This window comes from Pongo pygmaeus, chromosome 19 (genome assembly GCF_028885625.2).
Source record: "Pongo pygmaeus isolate AG05252 chromosome 19, NHGRI_mPonPyg2-v2.0_pri, whole genome shotgun sequence".
In the NCBI taxonomy this organism is placed as follows: domain Eukaryota; kingdom Metazoa; phylum Chordata; class Mammalia; order Primates; family Hominidae; genus Pongo; species Pongo pygmaeus.
In genome coordinates, this window is record NC_072392.2 from 42050271 (window position 1) to 42064479 (window position 14209).

A 14209-nucleotide genomic window follows, 5' to 3' on the forward strand; every position below is an offset into this window, starting at 1 on the left:
CACAGAGTTGAACCTTCTTTGTGATAGAAGAGTTTTCAAACTCTCTTTTTGTAGAATCTGCAAGTGCACATTTGGAACTGTTGGAGGCCAACGCTGGAAAAGGAAACATCCTCACTTAGAAACTAGACAGAAGCATTCTCAGAAACTTGCTTGTGACGAGTGCATTCAACTCACAGACTTGAACCTTTCTTTTGAAAGAGCAGTTTTGGAACACTCTTTTTGTAGAATCTGCTAGTGTATATTTGGAGCGCTGTGAGGCCTATGCTGGGAAATGAAATATCTTCACCTAAAAACTAGACGGAAGCATTCTCAGAAACTTCTGTGTGATGAGTGCATTCAACTCACAGGCTTGAACGTTCCTTTTGATAGAACAGTTTTGAAACACTCCTTTTGTAGAATCTGCAAGTGTTTATTTCGAGTGCTTGGGGGCCTATGCTGGAAAAGGAAATGTCTTCAAATAACAACTACACAGAAGCATTCTCAGAAACTTCTTTGTGATGAGTGCATTCAACTCACAGACTTGAACCTTCCTTTTGAAAGAGCAGTTTTGAAACACTCTTTTTGTAGAATCTGCAAGTGGATATTTAGATCGCTTTGAGGCCTATGCTGGGAAATGAAATATCTTCTCCTAAAAACTTGAGAGAAGCATTCTCAGAAACTTCTGTGTGATGAGTGCATTCAACTCACAGACTTGAACACTGCTTTTGATAGAGCAGTTTGGAAACACTCCTTTTGTAAAATCTGCAAGTGTTTATTTAGAGCGCTTTGAGGCCTATCCTGGAAAAGGAAATATCGTCACATAATAACTAGACAGAAGCATTCTCAGAAACTTCTTTGTGATGAGTGCATTCTACTCACGGAGTTGAACCTTCTTTGTGATAGAAGAGTTTTCAATCTCTCTTTCTGTAGAATCTGCAAGTGCACATTTGGAACTGTTGGAGGCCAACGCTGGAAAAGGAAATATCCTCACATAGAAACTAGACAGAAGCATTCTCAGAAACTTGCTTGTGACGAGTGCATTCAACTCACAGACTTGAACCTTTCTTTTGAAAGAGCAGTTTTGGAACACTCTTTTTGTAGAATCTGCTAGTGTATATTTGGAGCGCTGTGAGGCCTATGCTGGGAAATGAAATATCTTCACCTAAAAACTAGACGGAAGCATTCTCAGAAACTTCTGTGTGATGGGTGCATTCAACTCACAGACTTGAACGTTCCTTTTGATAGAACAGTTTTGAAACACTCCTTTTGTAGAATCTGCAAGTGTTTCTTTCGAGTGCTAGGAGGCCTATGGTGGAAAAGGAAATGTCTTCAAATAACAACTACACAGAAGCATTCTCAGAAACTTCTTTGTGATGAGTGCATTCAACTCACAGACTTGAACCTTCCTTTTGAAAGAGCAGTTTTGAAACACTCTTTTTGTAGAATCTGCTAGTGTATATTTGGAGCACTTTGAGGCCTATGCTGGGAAATGAAATATCTTCACATAAAAACTAGACGGAAGCATTCTCAGAAACTTCTGTGTGATGAGTGCATTCAACTCACAGACTTGAATGTTCCATTTGATAGAACAGTTTTGAAACACTCCTTTTGTACAATCTGCAAGTGTTTATTTCGAGTGCTTGGAGGCCTATGCTGGAAAAGGAAATGTCTTCAAATAACAACTACACAGAAGCATTCTCAGAAACTACTTTGTGATGAGTGCATTCAACTCACAGACTTGAACCTTCCTTTTGAAAGAGCAGCTTTGAAACACTCTTTTTGTAGAATCTGCAAGTGGATATTTGGAGCGCTTTGAGGCCTATGCTGGGAAATGAAATATTTTCTCCTAAAAACTAGACAGAAGCATTCTCAGAAACTTCTGTGTGATGAGTGCATTCAACTCACAGACTTGAACACTGCTTTTGATAGAGCAGTTTGGAAACACTCCTTTTGTAAAATCTGCGTGTTTATTTGGAGCGCTTTGAGGCCTATCCTGGAAAAGGAAATATATTCACATAATAACTAGACCGAAGCATTCTCAGAAACTACTTTGTGATGAGTGCATTCTACTCACAGAGTTGAACCTTCTTTGTGAGAGAAGAGTTTTCAAACTCTCTTTTTGTAGAATCTGCAAGTGCACATTTGGAACTGTTGGAGGCCAACGCTGGAAAAGGAAATATCCTCACATAGAAACTAGACAGAAGCATTCTCAGAAAGTTGCTTGGACGAGTGCATTCAACTCACAGACTTGAACCTTTCTTTTGAAAGAGCAGTTTTGGAACACTCTTTTTGTAGAATCTGCTAGTGTATATTTGGAGCGCTGTGAGGCCTATGCTGGGAAATGAAATATCTTCACCTAAAAACTAGACGGAATCATTCTCAGAAACTTCTGTGTGATGAGTGCATTCAACTCACAGACTTGAACGTTCCTTTTGATAGAACAGTTTTGAAACACTCCTTTTGTACAATCTGCAAGTGTTTATTTCGAGCGCTTGGGGGTCTATGCTGGAAAAGGAAATGTCTTCAAATAACAACTACACAGAAGCATTCTCAGAAACTTCTTTGTGATGAGTGCCTTCAACTCACAGACTTGAACCTTCCTTTTGAAAGAGCAGTTTTGAAACACTCTTTTTGTAGAATCTGCAAGTGGATATTTGGAGCGCTTTGAGGCCTATGCTGGGCAATGGAGTATCTTCTCCTAAAAACTAGACAGAAGCATTCTCAGAAACTTCTGTGTGATGAGTGCATTCAACTCACATACTTGAACATTGCTTTTGATAGAGCAGTTTGGAAACACTCCTTTTGTAAAATCTGCAAGTGTTTATTTGGAGCGCTTTGAGGCCTATCCTGGAAAAGGAAATATCTTCACATAATAACTAGACAGAAGCATTCTCAGAAACTTCTTTGTGATGAGTGCATTCTACTCACAGAGTTGAACCTTCTTTGTGATAGAAGAGTTTTCAAACTCTCTTTTTGTAGAATCTGCAAGTGCACATTTGGAACTGTTGGAGGCCAACGCTGGAAAAGGAAACATCCTCACTTAAAAACTAGACAGAAGCATTCTCAGAAACTTGCTTCTGACGAGTGCATTCAACTCACAGACTTGAACTTTTCTTTTGAAAGAGCAGTTTTGGAACACTCTTTTTGTAGAATCTGCTAGTGTATATTTGGAGCGCTGTGAGGCCTATGCTGGGAAATGAAATATCTTCACCTAAAAACTAGACGGAAGCAATCTCCGAAACTTCTGTGTGATGAGTGCATTCAACTCACAGACTTGAACGTTCCTTTTGATAGAACAGTTTTAAAACACTCCTTTTGTAGAATCTGCAAGTGTTTATTTCGAGTGCTTGGGGGTCTATGCTGGAAAAGGAAATGTCTTCAAATAACAACTACACAGAAGCATTCTCAGAAACTTCTTTGTGATGAGTGCCTTCAACTCACGGACTTGAACCTTCCTTTTGAAAGAGCAGTTTTGAAACACTCTTTTTGTAGAATCTGCAAGTGGATATTTGGAGCGCTTTGAGGCCTATGCTGGGAAATGAAATATCTTCTCCTAAAAACTAGACAGAAGCATTCTCAGAAACTTCTGTGTGATGAGTGCATTCAACTCACAGATTTGAACACTGCTTTTGATAGAGCAGTTTGGAAACACTCCTTTTGTAAAATCTGCAAGTGTTTATTTGGAGTGCTTTGAGGCCTATCCTGGAAAAGGAAATATCTTCACATAATAACTAGACAGAAGCATTCTCAGAAACTTCTTTGTGATGAGTGCATTCTACTCACAGAGCTGAACCTTCTTTGTGATAGAAGGGTTTTCAAACTCTCTTTTTGTAGAATCTGCAAGTGCACATTTGGAACTGTTGGAGGCCAACGCTGGAAAAGGAAACATCCTCACATAGAAACTAGACAGAAGCATTCTCAGAAACTTGCTTGTGACGAGTGCATTCAACTCACAGACTTGAACCTTTCTTTTGAAAGAGCAGTTTTGGAACACTCTTTTTGTAGAATCTGCTAGTGTATATTTGGAGCGCTGTGAGGCCTATGCTGGGAAATGAAATATCTTCACCTGAAAACTAGACGGAAGCATTCTCCGAAACTTCTGTGTGATGAGTGCATTCAACTCACAGACTTGAACGTTCCTTTTGAGAGAACAGTTTTGAAACACTCCTTTTGTAGAATCTGCAAGTGTTTATTTCGAACGCTTGGAGGCCTACGCTGGAAAAGGAAATGTCTTCAAATAACAACTACACAGAAGCATTCTCAGAAACTTCTTTGTGATGAGTGCATTCAACTCACAGACTTGAACCTTCCTTTTGAAAGAGCAGTTTTGAAACACTCTTTTTGTAGAATCTGCAAGTGGATATTTGGAGCGCTTTGAGGTCTATGCTGTGATATGAAATATCTTCTCCTAAAAACTAGACAGAAGCATTCTCAGAAACTTCTGTGTGGTGAGTGCATTCAACTCACAGACTTGAACATTGCTTTTGATAGAGCAGTTTGGAAACACTCCTTTTGTAAAATCTGCAAGTGTTTATTTGGAGCGCTTTGAGGGCTATCCTGGAAAAGGAAATATCGTCACATAATAACTAGACAGAAGCATTCTCAGAAACTTCTTTGTGATGAGTGCATTCTACTCACGGAGTTGAACCTTCTTTGTGATAGAAGAGTTTTCAATCTCTCTTTCTGTAGAATCTGCAAGTGCACATTTGGAACTGTTAGACGCCAACGCTGGAAAAGGAAACATCCTCACATAGAAACTAGACAGAAGCATTCTCAGAAACTTGCTTGTGACGAGTGCATTCAACTCACAGACTTGAACCTTTCTTTTGAAAGTGCAGTTTTGGAACACTCTTTTTGTAGAATCTGCTAGTGTATATTTGGAGCGCTGTGAGGCCTATGCTGGGAAATGAAATATCTTCACCTAAAAACTAGACGGAAGCATTCTCAGAAACTTCTGTGTGATGAGTGCATTCAACTCACAGACTTGAACGTTCCTTTTTATAGAACAGTTTTGAAACACTCCTTTGTAGAATCTGCAAGTGTTTCTTTCGAGAGCTTGGAGGCCTATGCTGGAAAAGGAAATGTCTTCAAATAACAACTACACAGAAGCATTCTCAGAAACTTCTTTGTGATGAGTGCATTCAACTCACAGACTTGAACCTTCCTTTTGAAAGAGCAGTTTTGAAACACTCTTTTTGTAGAATCTGCAAGTTGATATTTGGAGCACTTTGAGGCCTATGCTGGGAAATGAAATATCTTCTCCTAAAAACTAGACAGAAGCATTCTCAGAAACTTCTGTGTGATGAGTGCATTCAACTCACAGTCTTGAACACTGCTTTTGATAGAGCAGTTTGGAAACACTCCTTTTGTAAAATCTGCAAGTGTTTATTTGGAGCGCATTGAGACCTATCCTGGAAAAGGAAATATCTTCACATAATAACTAAACAGAAGCATTCTCAGAAACTTCTTTGTGATGAGTGCATTCTACTCACAGAGTTGAACCTTCTTTGTGATAGAAGAGTTTTCAAACTCTCTTTTTGTAGAATCTGCAAGTGCACATTTGGAACTGTTGGAGGCCAACGCTGGAAAAGGAAATATCCTCACATAGAAACTAGACAGAAGCATTCTCAGAAAGTTGCTTGGACGAGTGCATTCAACTCACAGACTTGAACCTTTCTTTTGAAAGAGCAGTTTTGGAACACTCTTTTTGTAGAATCTGCTAGTGTATATTTGGAGCGCTGTGAGGCCTATGCTGGGAAATGAAATATCTTCACCTAAAAACTAGACGGAATCATTCTCAGAAACTTCTGTGTGATGAGTGCATTCAACTCACAGACTTGAACGTTCCTTTTGATAGAACAGTTTTGAAACACTCCTTTTGTACAATCTGCAAGTGTTTATTTCGAGCGCTTGGGGGTCTATGCTGGAAAAGGAAATGTCTTCAAATAACAACTACACAGAAGCATTCTCAGAAACTTCTTTGTGATGAGTGCCTTCAACTCACAGACTTGAACCTTCCTTTTGAAAGAGCAGTTTTGAAACACTCTTTTTGTAGAATCTGCAAGTGGATATTTGGAGGGCTTTGAGGCCTATGCTGGGCAATGGAGTATCTTCTCCTAAAAACTAGACAGAAGCATTCTCAGAAACTTCTGTGTGATGAGTGCATTCAACTCACATACTTGAACATTGCTTTTGATAGAGCAGTTTGGAAACACTCCTTTTGTAAAATCTGCAAGTGTTTATTTGGAGCGCTTTGAGGCCTATCCTGGAAAAGGAAATATCTTCACATAATAACTAGACAGAAGCATTCTCAGAAACTTCTTTGTGATGAGTGCATTCTACTCACAGAGTTGAACCTTCTTTGTGATAGAAGAGTTTTCAAACTCTCTTTTTGTAGAATCTGCAAGTGCACATTTGGAACTTTTGGAGGCCAACGCTGGAAAAGGAAACATCCTCACTTAAAAACTAGACAGAAGCATTCTCAGAAACTTGCTTCTGACGAGTGCATTCAACTCACAGACTTGAACTTTTCTTTTGAAAGAGCAGTTTTGGAACACTCTTTTTGTAGAATCTGCTAGTGTATATTTGGAGCGCTGTGAGGCCTATGCTGGGAAATGAAATATCTTCACCTAAAAACTAGACGGAAGCAATCTCCGAAACTTCTGTGTGATGAGTGCATTCAACTCACAGACTTGAACGTTCCTTTTGATAGAACAGTTTTGAAACACTCCTTTTGTAGAATCTGCAAGTGTTTATTTCGAGTGCTTGGGGGTCTATGCTGGAAAAGGAAATGTCTTCAAATAACAAGTACACAGAAGCATTCTCAGAAACTTCTTTGTGATGAGTGCCTTCAACTCACGGACTTGAACCTTCCTTTTGAAAGAGCAGTTTTGAAACACTCTTTTTGTAGAATCTGCAAGTGGATATTTGGAGCGCTTTGAGGCCTATGCTGGGAAATGAAATATCTTCTCCTAAAAACTAGACAGAAGCATTCTCAGAAACTTCTGTGTGATGAGTGCATTCAACTCACAGATTTGAACACTGCTTTTGATAGAGCAGTTTGGAAACACTCCTTTTGTAAAATCTGCAAGTGTTTATTTGGAGCGCTTTGAGGCCTATCCTGGAAAAGGAAATATCTTCACATAATAACTAGACAGAAGCATTCTCAGAAACTTCTTTGTGATGAGTGCATTCTACTCACAGAGCTGAACCTTCTTTGTGATAGAAGAGTTTTCAAACTCTCTTTTTGTAGAATCTGCAAGTGCACATTTGGAACTGTTGGAGTCCAACGCTGGAAAAGGAAACATCCTCACATAGAAACTAGACAGAAGCATTCTCAGAAACTTGCTTGTGACGAGTGCATTCAACTCACAGACTTGAACCTTTCTTTTGAAAGAGCAGTTTTGGAACACTCTTTTTGTAGAATCTGCTAGTGTATATTTGGAGCGCTGTGAGGCCTATGCTGGGAAATGAAATATCTTCACCTAAAAACTAGACGGAAGCATTCTCCGAAACTTCTGTGTGATGAGTGCATTCAACTGACAGACTTGAACGTTCCTTTTGACAGAACAGTTTTGAAACACTCCTTTTGTAGAATCTGCAAGTGTTTATTTCGAACGCTTGGAGGCCTACGCTGGAAAAGGAAATGTCTTCAAATAACAACTACACAGAAGCATTCTCAGAAACTTCTTTGGGATGAGTGCATTCAACTCACAGACTTGAACCTTCCTTTTGAAAGAGCAGTTTTGAAACACTCTTTTTGTAGAATCTGCAAGTGGATATTTGGAGCGCTTTGAGGTCTATGCTGTGATATGAAATATCTTCTCCTAAAAACTAGACAGAAACATTCTCAGAAACTTCTGTGTGATGAGTGCATTCAACTCACAGACTTGAACATTGCTTTTGATAGAGCAGTTTGGAAACACTCCTTTTGTAAAATCTGCAAGTGTTTATTTGGAGCGCTTTGAGGCCTATCCTGGAAAAGGAAATATCGTCACATAATAACTAGACAGAAGCATTCTCAGAAACTTCTTTGGATGAGTGCATTCTACTCACAGAGTTGAACATTCTTTGTGATAGAAGAGTTTTCAAACTCTCTTTTTGTAGAATCTGCAAGTGCACTTTTGGAACTGTTGGAGGCCAACGCTGGAAAAGGAAACATCCTCACATAGAAACTAGACAGAAGCATTCTCAGAAACTTGCTTGTGACGAGTGCATTCAACTCACAGACTTGAACCTTTCTTTTGAAAGAGCAGTTTTGGAACACTCTTTTTGTAGAATCTGCTAGTGTATATTTGGAGCGCTGTGAGGCCTATGCTGGGAAATGAAATATCTTCACCTAAAAACTAGACGGAAGCATTCTCAGAAACTTCTGTGTGATGAGTGCATTCAACTCACAGACTTGAACGTTCCTTTTGATAGAACAGTTTTGAAACACTCCTTTTGTAGAATCTGCAAGTGTTTATTTCGAGTGCTTGGAGGCCTATGCTGGAAAAGGAAATGTCTTCAAATAACAACTACACAGAAGCATTCTCAGAAACTCCTTTGTGATGAGTGCATTCAACTCACAGACTTGAACCTTCCTTTTGAAAGAGCAGCTTTGAAACACTCTTTTTGTAGAATCTGCAAGTGGATATTTGGAGCGCTTTGAGGCCTATGCTGGGAAATGAAATATCTTCTCCTAAAAACTAGACAGAAGCATTCTCAGAAACTTCTGTGTGATGAGTGCATTCAACTCACAGACTTGAACATTGCTTTTGATAGAGCAGTTTGGAAACACTCCTTTTGTAAAATCTGCAAGTGTTTATTTGGAGCGCTTTGAGGCCTATCCTGGAAAAGGAAATATACTCACATAATAACTAGACAGAAGCATTCTCAGAAACTTCTTTGTGATGAGTGCATTCTACTCACAGAGTTGAACCTTCTTTGTGATAGAAGAGTTTTCAAACTCTCTTTTTGTAGAATCTGCAAGTGCACATTTGGAACTGTTGGAGGCCAACGCTGGAAAAGGAAACATCCTCACATAGAAACTAGACAGAAGCATTCTCAGAAACTTGCTTGGACGAGTGCATTCAACTCACAGACTTGAACCTTTCTTTTGAAAGAGCAGTTTTGGAACACTCTTTTTGTAGAATCTGCAAGTGTATATTTGGAGCGCTGTGAGGCCTATGCTGGGAAATGAAATATCTTCACCTAAAAACTAGACGGAAGCAATCTCCGAAACTTCTGTGTGATGAGTGCATTCAACTCACAGACTTGAACGTTCCTTTTGATAGAACAGTTTTGAAACACTCCTTTTGTAGAATCTGCAAGTGTTTATTTCGAGTGCTTGGGGGTCTATGCTGGAAAAGGAAATGTCTTCAAATAACAACTACACAGAAGCATTCTCAGAAACTTCTTTGTGATTAGTGCCTTCAACTCACAGACTTGAACCTTCCTTTTGAAAGAGCAGTTTTGAAACACTCTTTTTGTAGAATCTGCAAGTGGATATTTGGAGCGCTTTGAGGCCTATGCTGGGAAATGAAATATCTTCTCCTAAAAACTAGACAGAAGCATTCTCAGAAACTTCTGTGTGATGAGTGCATTCAACTCACAGATTTGAACACTGCTTTTGATAGAGCAGTTTGGAAACACTCCTTTTGTAAAATCTGCAAGTGTTTATTTGGAGCGCTTTGAGGCCTATCCTGGAAAAGGAAATATCTTCACATAATAACTAGACAGAAGCATTCTCAGAAACTTCTTTGTGATGAGTGCATTCTACTCACAGAGCTGAACCTTCTTTGTGATAGAAGGGTTTTCAAACTCTCTTTTTGTAGAATCTGCAAGTGCACATTTGGAACTGTTGGAGGCCAACGCTGGAAAAGGAAACATCCTCACATAGAAACTAGACAGAAGCATTCTCAGAAACTTGCTTGTGACGAGTGCATTCAACTCACAGACTTGAACCTTTCTTTTGAAAGAGCAGTTTTGGAACACTCTTTTTGTAGAATCTGCTAGTGTATATTTGGAGCGCTGTGAGGCCTATGCTGGGAAATGAAATATCTTCACCTGAAAACTAGACGGAAGCATTCTCCGAAACTTCTGTGTGATGAGTGCATTCAACTCACAGACTTGAACGTTCCTTTTGAGAGAACAGTTTTGAAACACTCCTTTTGTAGAATCTGCAAGTGTTTATTTCGAACGCTTGGAGGCCTACGCTGGAAAAGGAAATGTCTTCAAATAACAACTACACAGAAGCATTCTCAGAAACTTCTTTGTGATGAGTGCATTCAACTCACAGACTTGAACCTTCCTTTTGAAAGAGCAGTTTTGAAACACTCTTTTTGTAGAATCTGCAAGTGGATATTTGGAGCGCTTTGAGGTCTATGCTGTGATATGAAATATCTTCTCCTAAAAACTAGACAGAAGCATTCTCAGAAACTTCTGTGTGATGAGTGCATTCAACTCACAGACTTGAACATTGCTTTTGATAGAGCAGTTTGGAAACACTCCTTTTGTAAAATCTGCAAGTGTTTATTTGGAGCGCTTTGAGGGCTATCCTGGAAAAGGAAATATCGTCACATAATAACTAGACAGAAGCATTCTCAGAAACTTCTTTGTGATGAGTGCATTCTACTCACGGAGTTGAAACTTCTTTGTGATAGAAGAGTTTTCAATCTCTCTTTCTGTAGAATCTGCAAGTGCACATTTGGAACTGTTAGACGCCAACGCTGGAAAAGGGAACATCCTCACATAGAAACTAGACAGAAGCATTCTCAGAAACTTGCTTGTGACGAGTGCATTCAACTCACAGACTTGAACCTTTCTTTTGAAAGAGCAGTTTTGGAACACTCTTTTTGTAGAATCTGCTAGTGTATATTTGGAGCGCTGTGAGGCCTATGCTGGGAAATGAAATATCTTCACCTAAAAACTAGACGGAAGCATTCTCAGAAACTTCTGTGTGATGAGTGCATTCAACTCACAGACTTGAACGTTCCTTTTTATAGAACAGTTTTGAAACACTCCTTTGTAGAATCTGCAAGTGTTTCTTTCGAGAGTTTGGAGGCCTATGCTGGAAAAGGAAATGTCTTCAAATAACAACTACACAGAAGCATTCTCAGAAACTTCTTTGTGATGAGTGCATTCAACTCACAGACTTGAACCTTCCTTTTGAAAGAGCAGTTTTGAAACACTCTTTTTGTAGAATCTGCAAGTTGATATTTGGAGCACTTTGAGGCCTATGCTGGGAAATGAAATATCTTCTCCTAAAAACTAGACAGAAGCATTCTCAGAAACTTCTGTGTGATGAGTGCATTCAACTCACAGTCTTGAACACTGCTTTTGATAGAGCAGTTTGGAAACACTCCTTTTGTAAAATCTGCAAGTGTTTATTTGGAGCGCATTGAGACCTATCCTGGAAAAGGAAATATCTTCACATAATAACTAGACAGAAGCATTCTCAGAAACTTCTTTGTGATGAGTGCATTCTACGCACAGAGTTGAACCTTCTTTGTGATAGAAGAGTTTTCAAACTCTCTTTTTGTAGAATCTGCAAGTGCACATTTGGAACTCTTGGAGGCCAACGCTGGAAAAGGAAATATCCTCACATAGAAACTAGACAGAAGCATTCTCAGAAAGTTGCTTGGACGAGTGCATTCAACTCACAGACTTGAACCTTTCTTTTGAAAGAGCAGTTTTGGAACACTCTTTTTGTAGAATCTGCTAGTGTATATTTGGAGCGCTGTGAGGCCTATGCTGGGAAATGAAATATCTTCACCTAAAAACTAGACGGAATCATTCTCAGAAACTTCTGTGTGATGAATGCATTCAACTCACAGACTTGAACGTTCCTTTTGATAGAACAGTTTTGAAACACTCCTTTTGTACAATCTGCAAGTGTTTATTTCGAGCGCTTGGGGGTCTATGCTGGAAAAGGAAATGTCTTCAAATAACAACTACACAGAAGCATTCTCAGAAACTTCTTTGTGATGAGTGCCTTCAACTCACAGACTTGAACCTTCCTTTTGAAAGAGCAGTTTTGAAACACTCTTTTTGTAGAATCTGCAAGTGGATATTTGGAGCGCTTTGAGGCCTATGCTGGGCAATGGAGTATCTTCTCCTAAAAACTAGACAGAAGCATTCTCAGAAACTTCTGTGTGATGAGTGCATTCAACTCACATACTTGAACATTGCTTTTGATAGAGCAGTTTGGAAACACTCCTTTTGTAAAATCTGCAAGTGTTTATTTGGAGCGCTTTGAGGCCTATCCTGGAAAAGGAAATATCTTCACATAATAACTAGACAGAAGCATTCTCAGAAACTTCTTTGTGATGAGTGCATTCTACTCACAGAGTTGAACCTTCTTTGTGATAGAAGAGTTTTCAAACTCTCTTTTTGTAGAATCTGCAAGTGCACATTTGGAACTGTTGGAGGCCAACGCTGGAAAAGGAAACATCCTCACTTAAAAACTAGACAGAAGCATTCTCAGAAACTTGCTTCTGACGAGTGCATTCAACTCACAGACTTGAACTTTTCTTTTGAAAGAGCAGTTTTGGAACACTCTTTTTGTAGAATCTGCTAGTGTATATTTGGAGCGCTGTGAGGCCTATGCTGGGAAATGAAATATCTTCACCTAAAAACTAGACGGAAGCAATCTCCGAAACTTCTGTGTGATGAGTGCATTCAACTCACAGACTTGAACGTTCCTTTTGATAGAACAGTTTTGAAACACTCCTTTTGTAGAATCTGCAAGTGTTTATTTCGAGTGCTTGGGGGTCTATGCTGGAAAAGGAAATGTCTTCAAATAACAAGTACACAGAAGCATTCTCAGAAACTTCTTTGTGATGAGTGCCTTCAACTCACGGACTTGAACCTTCCTTTTGAAAGAGCAGTTTTGAAACACTCTTTTTGTAGAATCTGCAAGTGGATATTTGGAGCGCTTTGAGGCCTATGCTGGGAAATGAAATATCTTCTCCTAAAAACTAGACAGAAGCATTCTCAGAAACTTCTGTGTGATGAGTGCATTCAACTCACAGATTTGAACACTGCTTTTGATAGAGCAGTTTGGAAACACTCCTTTTGTAAAATCTGCAAGTGTTTATTTGGAGCGCTTTGAGGCCTATCCTGGAAAAGGAAATATCTTCACATAATAACTAGACAGAAGCATTCTCAGAAACTTCTTTGTGATGAGTGCATTCTACTCACAGAGTTGAACCTTCTTTGTGATAGAAGAGTTTTCAAACTCTCTTTTTGTAGAATCTGCAAGTGCACATTTGGAACTGTTGGAGGCCAACGCTGGAAAAGGAAACATCCTCACATAGAAACTAGACAGAAGCATTCTCAGAAACTTGCTTGGACGAGTGCATTCAACTCACAGACTTGAACCTTTCTTTTGAAAGAGCAGTTTTGTAACACTCTTTTTGTAGAATCTGCTAGTGTATATTTGGAGCGCTGTGAGGCCTATGCTGGGAAATGAAATATCTTCACCTAAAAACTAGACGGAAGCAATCTCCGAAACTTCTGTGTGATGAGTGCATTCAACTCACAGACTTGAACGTTCCTTTTGATAGAACAGTTTTGAAACACTCCTTTTGTAGAATCTGCAAGTCTTTATTTCGAGTGCTTGGGGGTCTATGCTGGAAAAGGAAATGTCTTCAAATAACAACTACACAGAAGCATTCTCAGAAACTTCTTTGTGATGAGTGCCTTCAACTCACAGACTTGAACCTTCCTTTTGAAAGAGCAGTTTTGAAACACTCTTTTTGTAGAATCTGCAAGTGGATATTTGGAGCGCTTTGAGGCCTATGCTGGGAAATGAAATATCTTCTCCTAAAAACTAGACAGAAGCATTCTCAGAAACTTCTGTGTGATGAGTGCATTCAACTCACAGATTTGAACACTGCTTTTGATAGAGCAGTTTGGAAACACTCCTTTTGTAAAATCTGCAAGTGTTTATTTGGAGCGCTTTGAGGCCTATCCTGGAAAAGGAAATATCTTCACATAATAACTAGACAGAAGCATTCTCAGAAACTTCTTTGTGATGAGTGCATTCTACTCACAGAGCTGAACCTTCTTTGTGATAGAAGAGTTTTCAAACTCTCTTTTTGTAGAATCTGCAAGTGCACATTTGGAACTGTTGGAGGCCAACGCTGGAAAAGGAAACATCCTCACATAGAAACTAGACAGAAGCATTCTCAGAAACTTGCTTGTGACGAGTGCATTCAACTCACAGACTTGAACCTTTCTTTTGAAA